The 15,099-nt window shown below is 41.6% G+C and overlaps 1 long non-coding RNA gene across 1 annotated transcript in view; it reads left to right on the forward strand.

Moving 5' to 3' along the window:
- The window catches only part of LOC113950065, a 47,546-nt gene extending 42,196 nt beyond the window's left edge, over nucleotides 1–5,350 (forward strand). Inside the window, exons 2-3 of the long non-coding RNA XR_003528653.1 lie at nucleotides 3,281–3,325; nucleotides 5,224–5,350. This is a non-coding gene — a long non-coding RNA (uncharacterized LOC113950065). The remainder of the gene's footprint in view (nucleotides 1–3,280; nucleotides 3,326–5,223) is intronic.
- The last annotated feature ends 9,749 nt before the right edge of the window (nucleotides 5,351–15,099 follow it).

A 15,099-nucleotide genomic window follows, 5' to 3' on the forward strand; every position in this document is an offset into this window, starting at 1 on the left:
TGTGTATTGATTTGACTAGCTACCTTATAGCAACAATGCTGTAATACACACAGGCCCAGATGTTTTCTAATAATAAAACTGTAGCTTGCTAAAGCTTTCAGAGGGAAGATACTGGGTCTTCTCCAGGGAGAGAATGGTGTGTCCTGCAGAAGATGCTTAGTGCAACTGGAGAGAATTAACCAGCTGGAGTATTTACTGTACAGAACAAGCCAGTCTCAGCCCCAAATAGCAGTCTCCAAAGCCAGTCACTGTATTAAACTTCTGTTTGTCACAGGTACAAGAGATGTGTTCTGATTTTAACCTCAGACCTGACTTCCAGTTAGGAATGTAGAGGGACTGTGTTTTGGAACTTGACTCTACCCACAGGAAACTTATTCAGTAACAGTTCAAGAATTTAAATAGTTTACCTACGTCTGAAGGTCTTGCCATGCATATGTACCTCTTAAAACTTTATGTCTCCTCAAATTGACTGTCATCTATCAAATTGGGCTACCTGTGCTTCCTTTCATCCACTGCTTTCTTTACTTCTTCTTTCTTACCTAGAATGTGAAATCTTTGTGGTTTATACTCTTGGCTAAGGCACACCACTTTAGCTTCCCATTAGCACTTCGAAGGCTTAAGGGAAGAAATACAAACACAAGCATGTGTGTGGATACAGTACCATCATCAGTGAAGACTCACATAACAAGGCTTGCTCTTTCAGTGACTCCAGAAAAGGCATGACCATCACAGCTTGCAGGTGGTACTGTCACCAAAAGAGAATAGGAATTAAATTGTGCCTCATATTTCTAGAACCTAAACACAGAGATGTGTGAAGAAGTCACACAGAAAGCAGCTTCCATAGTGGAAGATAAAGCATACTAATTTCCTAAATCTGAAAAGACATGGTTTTTCATTACCTTTCGGCCCAGACTTGAACTAGGGGAGATATCCTGAAATAGAAGTTTAAAAATCAACTAAGTGCCTTGAGTATCATGTGACATCTGTTTTCAGCAAGCAACCAGAGGGTGGGGAGACTCCCAAGTTAGCAATCGTATGAAAATTAAAATATTCAATGGCAGCACCCACAGAATCTCTCTCTCCCTGTAGAAACTGGTTTTGCTGCTACAAGCACATTCATGTTGAGATCATTATATACTCAGCAGTTTGTGATTCCTTGCACTTCAGAGGATATGCCATGTCTGTTTTGAAGGTGGATGGCAGAGAATGTGAATACTGATGTTATATACAGGTAATTTAAAATACTATTACACATTTATTTGAAGCTAGAACACCAGTAGGTTTTATATACACCATCTTACACCAGAATCACTCTACCTAGCCCTTCTGGATTTAGAAGAAGCAATATTACAGACATAGGAGATAAAATTACATTCTTCTGTATGATAGAAATACATACTTTAGAGCAACTTATTCAGAAGTAGTCATATACATGGTCTTTTCTTTCAGATCTCTCCAGATCTTGTCATTGGAATAACAGTCCCCAAGTCTTTTTGTTCTGGTTACAACCATGTTTAAAGGTGTTTTCAACTTACAGTTCCAGGCATCATTGTTCTTCCAGCTGCATTCTGCCTGACCACTTCCGAACAACTTGTTTGGAACTGAGCTGTGCTTTTTTGTTGGTACAGGGACCCAGAAGAAATTACTTATTGTAAATACTTATGCATCAAGAGGATTTAAATGACCTTAAACCACTAATTTGAGACAAACCTGTAGCACTGTTCCACTGGAGATGTGTGAGGCCTTTGACAACTGAAATTTTTTTCCTTTTTTTCATGTGGGAATGTGAAACTACCACCATTAGATTTAACTTGTATCACTTTGCAAGGAATGCAGTAGCCATCAAACAGAGAAGGGAGTCAGAGAATGATCACTGATAGCACCCAAGGTGCTTCACAAGGAAGCTGCAGCAAAGTCTATTATTATCTCTTGCATTACCTTTAAGGTTTTGCCTGGAGGCCAGGGCTGATATCAGGGCTCCAACCTGCCAGGGAATTTACAACTACTTGCTAAATCACCTTCCCTGCCCTGGAGACTTTCTATTCTAAAAAGTCCCTCTTCTATAAATGGAAAGGTGACTCATAAATCAAATCCAGAGTTAGATATTGCAGCAGGTTGCCTGATGTCTTGCAGAGTATCCATGAGAGAATCAGAAGTGTTGTCTGGGAATGCTATGAGTTTCAGCCCTGTGTCTTTCTTAGCCAACCTCCTTTACAGGCCAGAAAGACATGGAGTAGTGTGACTGAAGTCTTCAAGTCACCCTAGTCTGTGGGAGCACTTATGGTTATGAAAAACACCCCACACTGCAGGTACAATGGATATGCAAAATCCCACTCATTTCAGTTCCCATAAAAATCAATATTCTACCAAACATCATGCTTTCAACAGAGATTAGACGGCTCTGTCTTTCCTTTTTTTAGTCTTCTACTGAGTAGAAAAACTCTCATGGAAAATAATACAGTTTATTTCATCTGTGTGAGAAAGGGCAGGATGTTTTGCTGGTTATTTCATCATGTGTGAAAAACAAAATGTTGCCAAAACCTACATTGAACATACTTCCTTAAGAAAAGCAGGTTAAATTACATTAAGCCTTAAGGGGTTTTAGTCACCGTAGAAGTCAGTCTGTAGTTTCTACTGTACCAGCAGGTTGGAATGCCCATACTTGCCCAGAATACCACTTCTCTATTATAGCACCTTTTGAATTTTGTTTAACATACTGGTCTTTAATTACAAAATGGTTCTTTTCTTTTTTCTTTTTTTTTTCTTTTCTATATGTGAGATTTTTGGAAAACTCATCTAAAATCCTTTCAGACAATTTTTTATCTTTCTGTCTACATATATCAAAGCTTTAGCCAAAATTCCTTAAGTTTTATGAAATATCTGTACATGAAAGGAACAGATAGTGCTGAACTGGAAAAATGCAGAGGATTTGTAACATCTTAATTAGTTCTCATATCTTTGCATTTCTGGGACATCAAACATGAAATGGCACTTATAACAAAAAGGTAGGTAACTGAAGGTGACTTGTGTTTGGCACTTAAGTTGTTTAAAATTTTTATCAGCTCTCTGAATGTCTGTTTTAGAGATGTAACCTCCCATCTTCAGAGTGGTGTACTCAGTAAGTGTACTTACAATAAAAGAACAATGCTTTCCTTTGCACTCATTTGTATGTGTCATCCCCATGATTTTACATCAGATTTTCATGAAACACGTGCCTGAAAAAAACGTTGTTAGAATCAGCCTTTAATTCCTCAATGTATTTTACTTTTTCTTTTTTTAGGATTTTCCAGGGTGAAAAAGGCTCTAAAGAGACAAACACAAGTAAGTCATCAGCAGTGAAATGTGGCAGTTGCAAGTTTTATTATTTGAGTGCTGACAGGTCATTTCCCCTTTGCCTCTTGCATAGAGTGTAATATTATCACCAGTCAGCAGAAGGGCAGGGAAATCACACACCAGGCAGGGAAAGCTTCTTCTTTTCTTTCCCAGGGAAGTCTATGACAGGAAACAAAGGAAGAAATTATAAACTATGATCAAATGAGATAGAATCACCCACTCAGGATTTTTGTTCTCCTTTCATTGCATGTTGAGAACAAAAGGCTCAATGTTTAGCTGCTCCAGCCTCGAGAAATCCAAGTCAGTTCTCTGAGCACTGGGGCTTTAATGTTGACTAAAAGCAAATGCAGAGAATGATTTTGTTTCAAGGGGAGGACAAGTGGAGCAGGTTAGGAATGGACTACACCTCCACCAGCTATGAAGGGCTGTTAAAGAATCCACCTTTGCAGATAAATTATTGGCTAGAAATTTGGCTTTTTTCTGGGTGCGTGTCAATCTGACCTGTGAAACAAGGTGCAGCACTTCAAGTGTGCAAATATGTCACTGAACCTCAACAAAGCCCTTAATTATCCAGTGGTTAAGGAATTACTGCATTGCTAGGAGCATGAAGTGCTCAGTAATATCCCACAGCTGTCTGAAGAAACCTTTGTGCCGCTGCCAAATAGTTTGTGGGGACATTAAAACAAATAGTGATTTCTCAGCAAAAAATTAGACTGAGGTCCTTTACTTACAAAGAACAGCAGTGTTTCTGGGCTCCAGATCTGGGCAATCCTGCCTTGGTGCCCATGCCAATAAGAAAAAAGGGCTCTTGAATCTTCTCTCTGCTCCAGCTTTCGAAGGGATGTAGATACCTCTTTTATCCCTACTTTATATTGGTGTATCTTGGCTGCTTATGGTGTGTCTTGTCCATTCATCTCTTCTCCCTTTCAAATACTGTTTGCATGCTTGAGTCCTTATGCTGGCAGACATCAACAGCAGGAACATAGACCCTAGGGAAGTGATAAGTTATCAGATGCAAGGGATATATCCTCACTGGATGGGATTTTGAAATTTTGTTAAAAGCATGAAACTAGTGAAGATAGAAACTTGTGGCATGCAGACAAGTTTTTGAAGTGTAGCAGTTTTTTAATGGCAAGAAACTTGGTCAGTGTAAAATGGGAAGATCCCACATGTATAGAATGAAGAGATTTATTTTTGGAAACTTAGTTGAAGAGTTCTACTAGTTAACCTAAAAGAGTAACATCAAGCAAAGTAGAAAAATGTTTTCATCTAGATCTGAATTGTTTGCTATTATCTTGTTCTGTTGCTTTAGATGTTAGCATTTTTCAGTTTCTCACTGACATATCCATTTAGAGGACTATAAACCTCAGTTACCATCTAGACATGCTGTGTAGTTTGACTAGTGACTATGTGAAGAACATGCTACTGTCCAAGATAGAAGATCTTAGAGGTGTGCAAAGCCAAAAGTGGTTTAACAGAGGAGCGTCTGAAATACTCGAAATACTATGGCTTGGTTTTGTTCCCTTTGTAAATCTTTTCAACAAACATGCAGCTCTTCAGTGTCAGCCATTCTCTGAAATAATTCAGACCTAAATTTAGCAATTAAGGGGCCAAATTTTGTGATGAAATAACCTGACAGTTGCGTCAACAGCACTGTCCATCACCAAGCATCAGTCCTGGGATGTTCCCTCAGGGTTCCCTCAGGGTTCCTGCTGCACAGGATTAAAAAAAAAAGCTCTGCAGGGCAGAACTGTTGTAGCAAAGTAGCCTTTGATTATATGCCTCTATGCCATGTTGGCTCCATACAGTCTTTTTCAGGCCTGCCACTCCTTGCTGACACATTACCAGGTCACCTCCGCTTCCGTCCTTTTGCTCTCTTTTTCCCAGGAGGCCACCCGCCCGGTCATTTTGGACAAGTGCCATTCAGCAAGCCTAAGGAGGTCTGCAGACCAGAACTGTTCTTCAGACCAGATAGAAATCTATTAAAACTGCTGGATTTTTTTAACTGCTTTTATGGGCCGCCGATGTTACACATATTCATATCCTTTCGTGGAACAATACATATGGCTACATGTGAGTCAGAGTGAATTTTCTTGGCAATCAACAACGTTCAGGGGGTGGATTTGCCAAACCCTAAATTATTCAGTGTCCTTCCGTCTCTGGGGCATTTTAATCTCTGAAGCCATGAGGCTCTTGAATGAAGTGTTTGTGTCAGTCAGTATTCTTATTAAACAGGAAGATGGCCTTTCCTCCTGCCAGTTCTCAGTGCATTTCCTGCTCAATTCACTGGCACCACTCACAGAAATAATTGGTAATGTGACCTTACCTTGCTTGCATAGGTTTCTGTTGTCTATGGCATGAGTACTGCACAGGAAAAAAGCACCAAAATGCAGATGCACCTTTGGAAACTGATAATATCTTTGCTTTTAGTTTATTTTCTATCAAGTTTTCACATGAGTTCCAGGGGAAACAGTAAGGGTTGATCTCACCTTATAATGTGACTGATAATGTGACTCTTAGCAGCTGGGAATAAATAGCATGGTGAGTGTGTGGTTTTAGGAGGAAATGGTTCCATGTTTCCTTTCACACTGCTTTCCAACATGATGATATTTTCCTTTATTGTATTGATTGCTGATTACAGACTTCCTTTATAGGATGGCTCATCTCCTTCCTCCCTTGAGTAGTGCTTAACCTTCAAGGATTTAGTTTCTTGCAGATGAGAAGTACACTTTTTTGGGATTTGATGAATATGAACTAGCAGTATATCATGCTGAATATCTTGTAGTGTCCCAACTATGTTTGGGGCTCTGGATATGTTCTGTGGATGGAAACCAACCAGGTGACTAGTTCTACTCCCACCTGCTGGAAATAATGTTGGTGGGGTAGATAATTAAATCTATTCCTGTAAACTCTTAATGGAGTTGTAGTGAAAAGGCACTCGGACACATCAGCAGTCTTTGTGGTTTAGAGTGTCTGAAATTGAAATTTGAGTCTGAATGTTATAAGGGAAGGATATGTCTTAGGAGAAAAACAATGAATGATTCCTTTTCTTCTGCAGAGACTGAGAAGCTCTGGCTGCAGGCTAGTGCCTTTGTGCACAGCTGTCAGTGTAGAGGTGAATGTGTTGGAAGGTGCTGATTCACATGCTATGTGATATTGCATTACAGTTTTGTTACTGACAATGGCTTGGGTAAGTGATTCCAGAGAAACCACAATCTCCTATGCTCAATGGATCACCTACTTAAAACTTTATTTACTTTATTAATTTATCCTTACACTCATTTTCAGGCCTTGTGTTTGTGGTGAGGGTAGCACGTTCCTAGAGAACTAATGGAACCTTATGGGCTGCTGAAAAAAAAGTTGCATTCAGAAGCCACTTTAGTGTGATCAAGTAATTTTTCATATCATATCAGCCTTTGGGAAGGAATGCCTACCTATTCAACCAACCATATGTAGATCATATTCCTGAAACGAGTGAGTAATTGAAATTCTTTAATGTCTAATGAATTGTGAAGTATTTTTCAGTTCTTTTTTTTCTTTTCCTAAGGCAGAAATTGCCTTTGGACATGGGTATGTGAAGAGCAGACTCCCTGCATTCAATCATTTTAAATTTCTGGTGCTTCACTTTACTGCAGGGTATCAGTATTGGAGAAGGTTGGTAAGCAGAAAGGTACAGGTAGTGCAGCTGAATGAGGAACCCATTTAATAAAGCTGCTGCAGCTTCAAATGTAAATGGATTCAGTCACTTAAAATCTGATTTATACAAAGTTAGCTTATACCTACAAGTGACAACTTAGCTTATAGTTAGACAAAACATGGGACATGGGTCCTATTGATAAGCACAGAGTGGACATTAAAAATTACCCTTTAAGCTTCTTGATTGAATCTACTTCTTGGTTACTTGGTGTGTGATAATTGGAAAAGCAGGGCAAGTACATACTCCATAAGTGATGTTGGGTGAAGGACCTTGTATACAAAAGGCTACAAGACAGGTATTCTGGTTCCTTTCCCAATTCATTAAGCAATGCTGTGCTTTTTGTTGTGTCTGTTTTCTTGCTCTCTCATGTGTCAGTGTGGGGTTTTCCTATTCTTCAGGCTAAGACAAGAATGAAGGAATGCCAAGGAGCTTATAAAACTATTGCTTTTGATCAACTGAGAAATTCACTGATATGTACTTTTAAATGGTCCACCTACTTGAGTTGCCTGGATAATAAGAGATCTAGTCCACTACAAAATCTGTTAAGACACTTATATATTTCACGTGCTTTTAGCAATGTCAACATAGATAGATATTTCATCCATCCAATTTGGCATCCTGCCTTTTGACCTGGCTGGTAACTGAGAGTTGGGTGATCAGCATGGTTTCCAGTCTCTTCTGTCACCATGAAAACACACAGAAGCTGCTTTACTGTAGAAAACAGTAAAACAGTTTTGTGCCTTGGAGGGATGCTTGATTCATGAGATGCAAAGCTAAGTTTTAGTACCAGCTCTGCCACTGACTCACACATTGGCTGTATGAACCTTTATTACTGTTGGATTATTTAAAATGTTCAGCCCACTCATTTAAAGCTTGGCTGTTCTTATGATTCTTGTCATGTTTTGTAGAGTTATTATTTATTTATTTTTAGTGCCAATTAAATCTTTTCATATATATTCGGATTAATTCCCTGAAACAACATCTTAAAACGTTCTCTAAATGGAAGTACCTGCAAATTCTGTTGATAGTCAGAATACTTAGCTGTCTGTCAGGCTAAACAAGTGTCAGCCTGTTGAGTTGAAGATCTCTTCCCCAGCTGAACTCTGCTCATGTGCCATGTCATCTGCAGCTTCACCTCAATGAGAGGAGGATGAAGGCCTAGCATGCAGCTGAAGTCTGGGAAGAGGTTTCCTTCCTTCCTTCCTTTGCACATGGCTGATGAATCTACTAACACTGTATGTTATGAGGACAAAAAGCTAAAAAATACAGAGACAAGACCAGAGGACTGAAGGAAACAAGAAGCAGTAAGCAAGGTAAGTCTGCAGGGAGCTGGTCACCCAAGGAGCGGAGGGTATACTACTGTTCAAAGAGATTTGAAGAATTATTTAGGGCACAAAGATGACCAAAATGTACATCTCCATTGGCATTTACATGACAGAAGCTATTTATGAAAGAAATGTCACTTAGGGGAACCCCTGAAGCAGACTGTACAGATTGTGTCCACTGGTTGTAAGTATGTTTGGGCTGAAAATTGAAGTTCTCTGACGATCACAGCTATTGGTCTGGAACACATTCACAAATCATGAAATGAGGCAAAAAGCATGTCACTGTTTCATGGAGAAAAATTGTCATTTTAAGAAACAGGATGTTATGAAGTGGCTTCCTTCAAAATGTGAGGCTCAGCATGTCCTGTTAATCTGATATTCTTAATATTTGTTCTCTAGCAAATTAAAGCATTACTGTTCTAAGGATCCTTATACTGGGGTTCTTGTACGTTTGCTTTTGAGCATCTGTGTTTGGATAATTTAATCTTTGTTTTCATCTCTGTCACTGGACTTCTTCAAGGAAACCAAAATATTTTGTAGTAAGAAAAACAGTGCTATTAGGCGCAGGCTGAAACATAATGGAAATACCTCATGCAACATAATCTCTTTTTAATTGGTTGCATCACTCAACTATTGCTAGTTAGAGAAGACACTGGAAACAAAATATTTGGCCTCAGAAACACCGAAATGTGTTCTAAAAAATAAATACAGAAAATTAATAAATTGGAGTAAAATGAATTGTACAGAAAATCTCAGCAATCAATCATCATGCAACTGAGATAATTTCAAGTGTATTACAGGTCCACAGGAGCCTGAAATAGCATTTTTTGCTTTGGATGACACAAGGTGAATGTTGGTTGGTGTTCACTACCATTGCTTCATTTGCCTCAGCAAAGCGAGGCCAACGTGGCCCACATGGCAGCGTGGTGTGCTCGTTACCCTGAGCCCTGCCAGTGCCACGGGCAAGGCAGGTTTGTCTCAGACTGAGCTGGACTCTCTCAGTGAGTCAGGGGTTGTACACACTACACCTCCATAGACCTCCTCAGCACACCAGCTACCTGCATGTGGCAAGGAGCTGGTGATGTGTGTGTGCTGAAAGCGCTCAACAGTCTCCACTTTACATTACAGGAAGTTTGGTGTGCATTTTCCACTGAAGTACGAGACCAGGGACGTCCCTACCCTCCACACAGCTTGGGCGAGGATCAGGGCTGAGCATCTTGGTTTCAGCACCGCTCCTCAGCAAAAGCAAGACAGGCCCCAGTTTCCCAACTTGAAGCCAGATTACAGCCAAGCACTGTTAGCCCAGACCTGGAGCGCAGACACATGAACCCCGGGGCAGGGGAGGTGCAGGCAGGTAGAACTTGCACAGCCCCATGTTCCTCTGGCATCTGGGAGTGGGTGGTGAAGGTGGCTGGCACGGACTTGTCTCTGTTCAGACAAGCACCTAGTTGTTTGTGCAAAGAAATCTGAGGCACCTGTTTATTTTCAGACATCATTCATGTCAGTAAGGCTATGGCTTTGTCTTTAATTTCGACAAGGTGTGTAACTGCAAGTGTTCAGGGTTTTCAGTACAGCTTCTTTGTCAGATTAAAACAGTTCAAAAGCCAAAATCTTTAGAAAAGATTAAATTACCAATTTGCCTATTCCTGATGTGTGAGGAGGAGAGCAGTTAATCATATCTAGTATTTACATAGCATTATTCAGACAAATTATAAGGAGATATATCATTACTATTTATATAATCCAGAGGAGGAAAACAGGTCTCAGCAAGGTCAAACAAGAGATGAGCCAGCATGTGTGAGGTCAGTCTTCCAAGAATTATTTGGCACATGAAAGCAAACTGTTTTTTTTTAATTTTATTTTTCCCCAGAGATACTGAACATCCACAGCTTGCTTTGAAATTACCAGGAACTCAAGCATTTCTGAAAATCAGTTTGTATTTGTTACCCATTTTTACTTCTAAATAGACAGGTAACTTCTGGTGCAGCAGTTTGAGCCAAGCACCTTGCATACAGAGAATTCATACCCATCTCTTATGGAGGATTAGAAACTGGGATCCATGACTGAAAATCATGTTTACATCCAGTTTTATTATAAAGCATCCAGTTATCTGGTGCTACATCGCTCTGTTTGAATCTGCCAGGTTACACTAGTTGCCTTGCTGATGGTTTTTTCCTCATTTTCTGATTTTTCCAGCTCACAGCTCCAAAAGAAAAGCTGTCTGTGGGGTCTCTACAATACAGCTTTGCTGAGGCAAAGCTTCTTAACCCTCTGACATGTCATTGTCCCTTGGTTCATCTCTTGCTAGTGAAAAATACACTCCTCATGTGGGGCTGAGACTCTACACAAGCCCCAGAAAGAAGCCTACGCACTTGGATTCCAAGGAGCTGAATGAAGCAAATTGCACCATTTCCCATCACTCAAGAGCACCCAGCTGTAGCCAGCACGCCCCCTGCACCTTCAAACTAGTTCTATTCCCAGAATACCAATTACCTAGTAGAAGGAAACAAAGAATTTCCTTCATACGTCACCAGCGGGGACCAGGGTCTGAAACCTCTTGGGAACAGCCTCCAGATGGACGTTAGCCTGGAACTGGAATGTTCCCAAATGTCTGAGGAACCCCTCTGAGCCCTCAACCAAGGTGCCTAGCCGGCTACCCATTTCTAACTCAAGTACTCTGTCACTAATTCCCAAGACAGTTCTCAATTGGATCAAATAACTTGTGCCAAATCTGATGTTCAGTGTTGCTTTTACTCACAATAAGACTTAATGCAGTAGCCCCATATCTCCTGTGCTACCTGCTTTTGCTGTAGGGTCTCGTAAGGAAGGACATAGGCCTCTATTGGTACATCTCCAGGATAACAAGTGAATCAGGCTCACTTCTTTGGCTGCATAGGGCATGCCCAAGATCCTTCCTTTCCTTCTCCAGGATACCGACAAAATTTCGCAGAGAAGCCTGCATAGTGCTGTGTGAACTGGATCTGCTTTTTAGTGCAGCTCGCCAGTCTCTTCCAAATACCACAGTTGTCTTCACATTTTGAAAAGCAATTAAAATCAACAGCACGTAACATATTACAGATGTAGTAAACATTTCCCTTGGCCATGGCAAACAGCCTTGGGAACTCTAAACTGCAAACAACAGCCCCTCCTCCTGTCTGCAATGGGAATGCACATTTAGGTTCAACAGAGCAAAAGTGATTTTTCTCCCAATTTTTTTGTTTGTCCTTTGTAAGCCACCTGGAGAGCCACAACCTCCAGAGTACTACATTCAGAAAAATTAAGTCGCCCTGAGCAAACTGAGGCTTATTATTCTGGAGTTTATGAAAAGCATAGACCTTAGTAGAAACAAGAATTAATCACGGATTACTGAGAGAGATGCACACCCTGCATAGTATTCATTTCTCGCTGGCTACAGGTTTATCTGGTTAATCCCACACACTGATATTCATTAGCTAAATGAATACACCCACAGCCAGACAGAATGAATTTGCGGGGTTGTTAGTTGGCATAACTTCAGTGACTGTTAACAAGCCTTCATTCTTTATACCAGTTGTCAGTCATAGCCTTGTATGTGATTTATAGGAGAGATAAGTGCTATCATCATCTTGCAAATAAAGAGATTAAAGAAAGAAGTGTAGGGCTCATCTGAGGCTACTGTGAAGCCAGCAACTGAAAATCTGACAATTGCCTGATGGCATTCACCTCTTCTTACTGGTCACAACTCCTGTGAGGTGCCTTAGTCCACAAAGAGATCCTGTATTTGAAAATAACTTTTCAAGAATTATGAGCTCTCATAGCTTGTGTTAAGTTTATACAGGATGTTGGCACAGAAATGTGTCATGTCTCATGTTGTATTATCCCTTTGCTCTTTGATCAACTCCTTCTTGTTGAGTTTGCAATTAAGCATCTTGCAGGAGATTCCCAATTTTAATTGGATTTGTTGATTACTTGTTGGGGCATTGCAGGAATTCGACTGAAGAAGGGTGATTTGTTCCAGGAGGGTAAGCACCACACCCAGCCATTCCCTCGCACACCTCAGAGCCAAAGCAAGCCTTACAGTGTGGGTAGGTGCTGAATTTCATCACCTGTGCTGCCGTCTGTGCTTGGGGCTGAACTGAGGCAAAGCTTGGATTTTACATTTACAGGAATCTTGAGCTGCTGTTAGGATAGCCTAACATTCAAACCAAGGCAATTTCTACAGCCTGCATAAACCCATCAATCTATTTGAAATGTTTCTGACAGTGTAAATTTTTGAACGAGTTCGAACAGGTTCTGTCCTTCAAATCTTTGAGTAAAATTTCAGAGACTCATAAGGACACAAAATACAGCCCCCAAAAAAAGTCTCTGTCACATTTTGAACACCATACGCATAAAGACAACTGCTGTGGCGTCTTTGGCCGCAGCCGAGCAGCAGGCAGTGGGCAGCCCGCGGGCCAGCTCAGGCACCGGGCCGCTTGGTCCCGGTGACGGCTGCCCGGCCGTGCCCTGCGGTACCGGGATGCCCCGGGATGCCCCGGGATGCCCCGGGATGCCCCGGGATGCCCCGGGATGCCCCGGGATGCCCCACGCCCAGCGAGCGGGGCGGCGGCACCGGCCGGGGTCGCCCTCTGGCGGTCGCCGCCTGCATCGTCAGGGCCGCGATCCCCCCGCCCCAGCGGCGTGTTGTCCTGCTGTCTGCTGTCGGGAGGGTTTCGCACCCGAGTGTTTCCATCACTTTTGCGAGTGTATGGAATGTACTTGCTGTTGGGCTCCCCAGATTGCTCTAGTCTTTATCTCTCCCGGCTCACCTGTGCCAGGCATCCCTCTGTATGACTCCCCTCTGCGGTTCCAAGAGTGCTGCTTGTGATGTTGCTCAGCAGTGGATTCATGAAAAACCGAGGCCTGTTTACAGCAAACTGTCTTGTGGGACCAGAACTTAATATTTTAAGCCTGTTAGGAAATTGTAAAGGGAATTACATTACTGCAGACATGTGTGTTCTGCAGAGGGGAAGTTTGGAAAAGCCTTTAAAGCTCTTTCAGGCTTCAGAGGAAAAAAGTATCTCAATAAACATAAACGAAGTGAGAAAACTGTGGAAAATATTGCTCTGAAGGTGGCAGCCACTTTGATATCCTAGGATGGGTTGCCTTGGCTCTCTCAAAATCTGCAGACCTCTGCTGAGGGCTGTGATCTATTTGTGCAGGCCCAGCAGACAGCCAGAGGGAGCATTCAGAACCTTGCTCGGGATCAAGAGATGTTGCCCAACTCCTTCAGGAAGTACCAGCTCAGTTCAGCCCGGTCCATGCCAAGGCTCAGACTGTGAGGTAGGAAGGTAGGCAGTGTTGCATGGAGGTCAGGGTCGACCACCTGAGGAGGAGTGTGTTTCTGCTGGCCCTGATGTACTTTTGGGGAGCCCAGGGTGGCAGCAGCAATCTGAGGAACTCTGGAGGACCATGTCACCCTGTTGTTGTAAGACCCACTAGCCTGATACTCACCTAGCAAGCCTAAAGCTGCCTGGCTTGGTGAATTCCAGGGAACAATACTGGGACTAACTTCTTAATGGAAAGTATATGTTTGTGGCATTTAGCAGTTTCTCTTCTTTCTTTCTCTGAATCCTCTTATTTTATATGCAAATTTCACATCACTTTAATTTGTTTCCTTTCTAATCTGAAGAATCCTAGTTTACTTACTCTTCTCTTTAAGGGTGGCACTCGATGTATTTAACTGTCCTTGGTGCCCTTCTTACTTGTGAATAGCAATGATGAGCTCAGAGTCCATCATTTCATACATGAAGCTGGAATTTTCCTTTCCTCGAGCATCACTTGACATTTATCTGCAATAAATGTTAGTCAGGCAAGTGAGAAGGAGCAGAAAAAAACAAGAGCGGAAAAGTGTGGGATGCTGCCTTCTGGGGGCAGTGTGTGCTTGTGAAATTACCGTAACTGTGATCAGCTGTATTTCTCAAGCGCAAACAGTGTGTGGTGATTGTTTCAAGAATTCCTCCCGTGCTGGAACTACCTCCCCATAGGATTTACGGGGATGCCCATAGGCTCTCTTTACACCTCCTTTACTCATTAACGACAGGGCCATTACTTGAGTAATTAAGTAAATCCTTCCCCTTCCTGCATCTCCAGTTCCCAGAGTTTTGTCTCTTTTTACTTAAACTACCTTTGGAATATTACTTTTTTTAAAAAATCAATATGTAGGCATGTTGATTTTTCCCTTATTAGCCTCTCCTAGTAGAGGGCTTTTTTGGAGGGGTCCTACAGAGATACCCTTTGTGGAGGCTGCGGTTTCAGTGAAGATGCTGCTGCAAGCTGTTAAAGCCAGTGGTCAGAGGTGGTCCCACTTGAGTGTGACAGAAGCAAGTGGTACCTTCAGCCTGGAACCTAATTCATATTAGACTTCTGGGTGCTGAAAGGTAGGCTTTGGGGTCTTTGATTTCTTCTGTTACTATGTATATACAATATATACACAGTGTAGCATCATTATTTTCTGAAAAACACAAGAAATTAGTAATTGAGATAGGTTAGGTTTTTTGTAGTGCATCCTCACACTTAGAAATGTTTTGCAGCAGGTGCTGTCTGAGATGAACACAAAAGGAAGGAGTACCACATAGCCAGCCTAGCCTGATGTTAAATGTGCAGTAATTATCAGGAAAAATTACTTAAGTGATTCATGATGGCATCACAGGGTATGCTTCCACATTTGTTCTTGTGTTTTCCCCACTCTCTTATATATATATTATATTAAAAGGCTGTTTTAAA

The sequence above is a fragment of the Corapipo altera genome, unplaced genomic scaffold (assembly GCF_003945725.1).
Source record: "Corapipo altera isolate COAL_440 unplaced genomic scaffold, ASM394572v1 53, whole genome shotgun sequence".
Lineage (NCBI taxonomy): Eukaryota > Metazoa > Chordata > Aves > Passeriformes > Pipridae > Corapipo > Corapipo altera.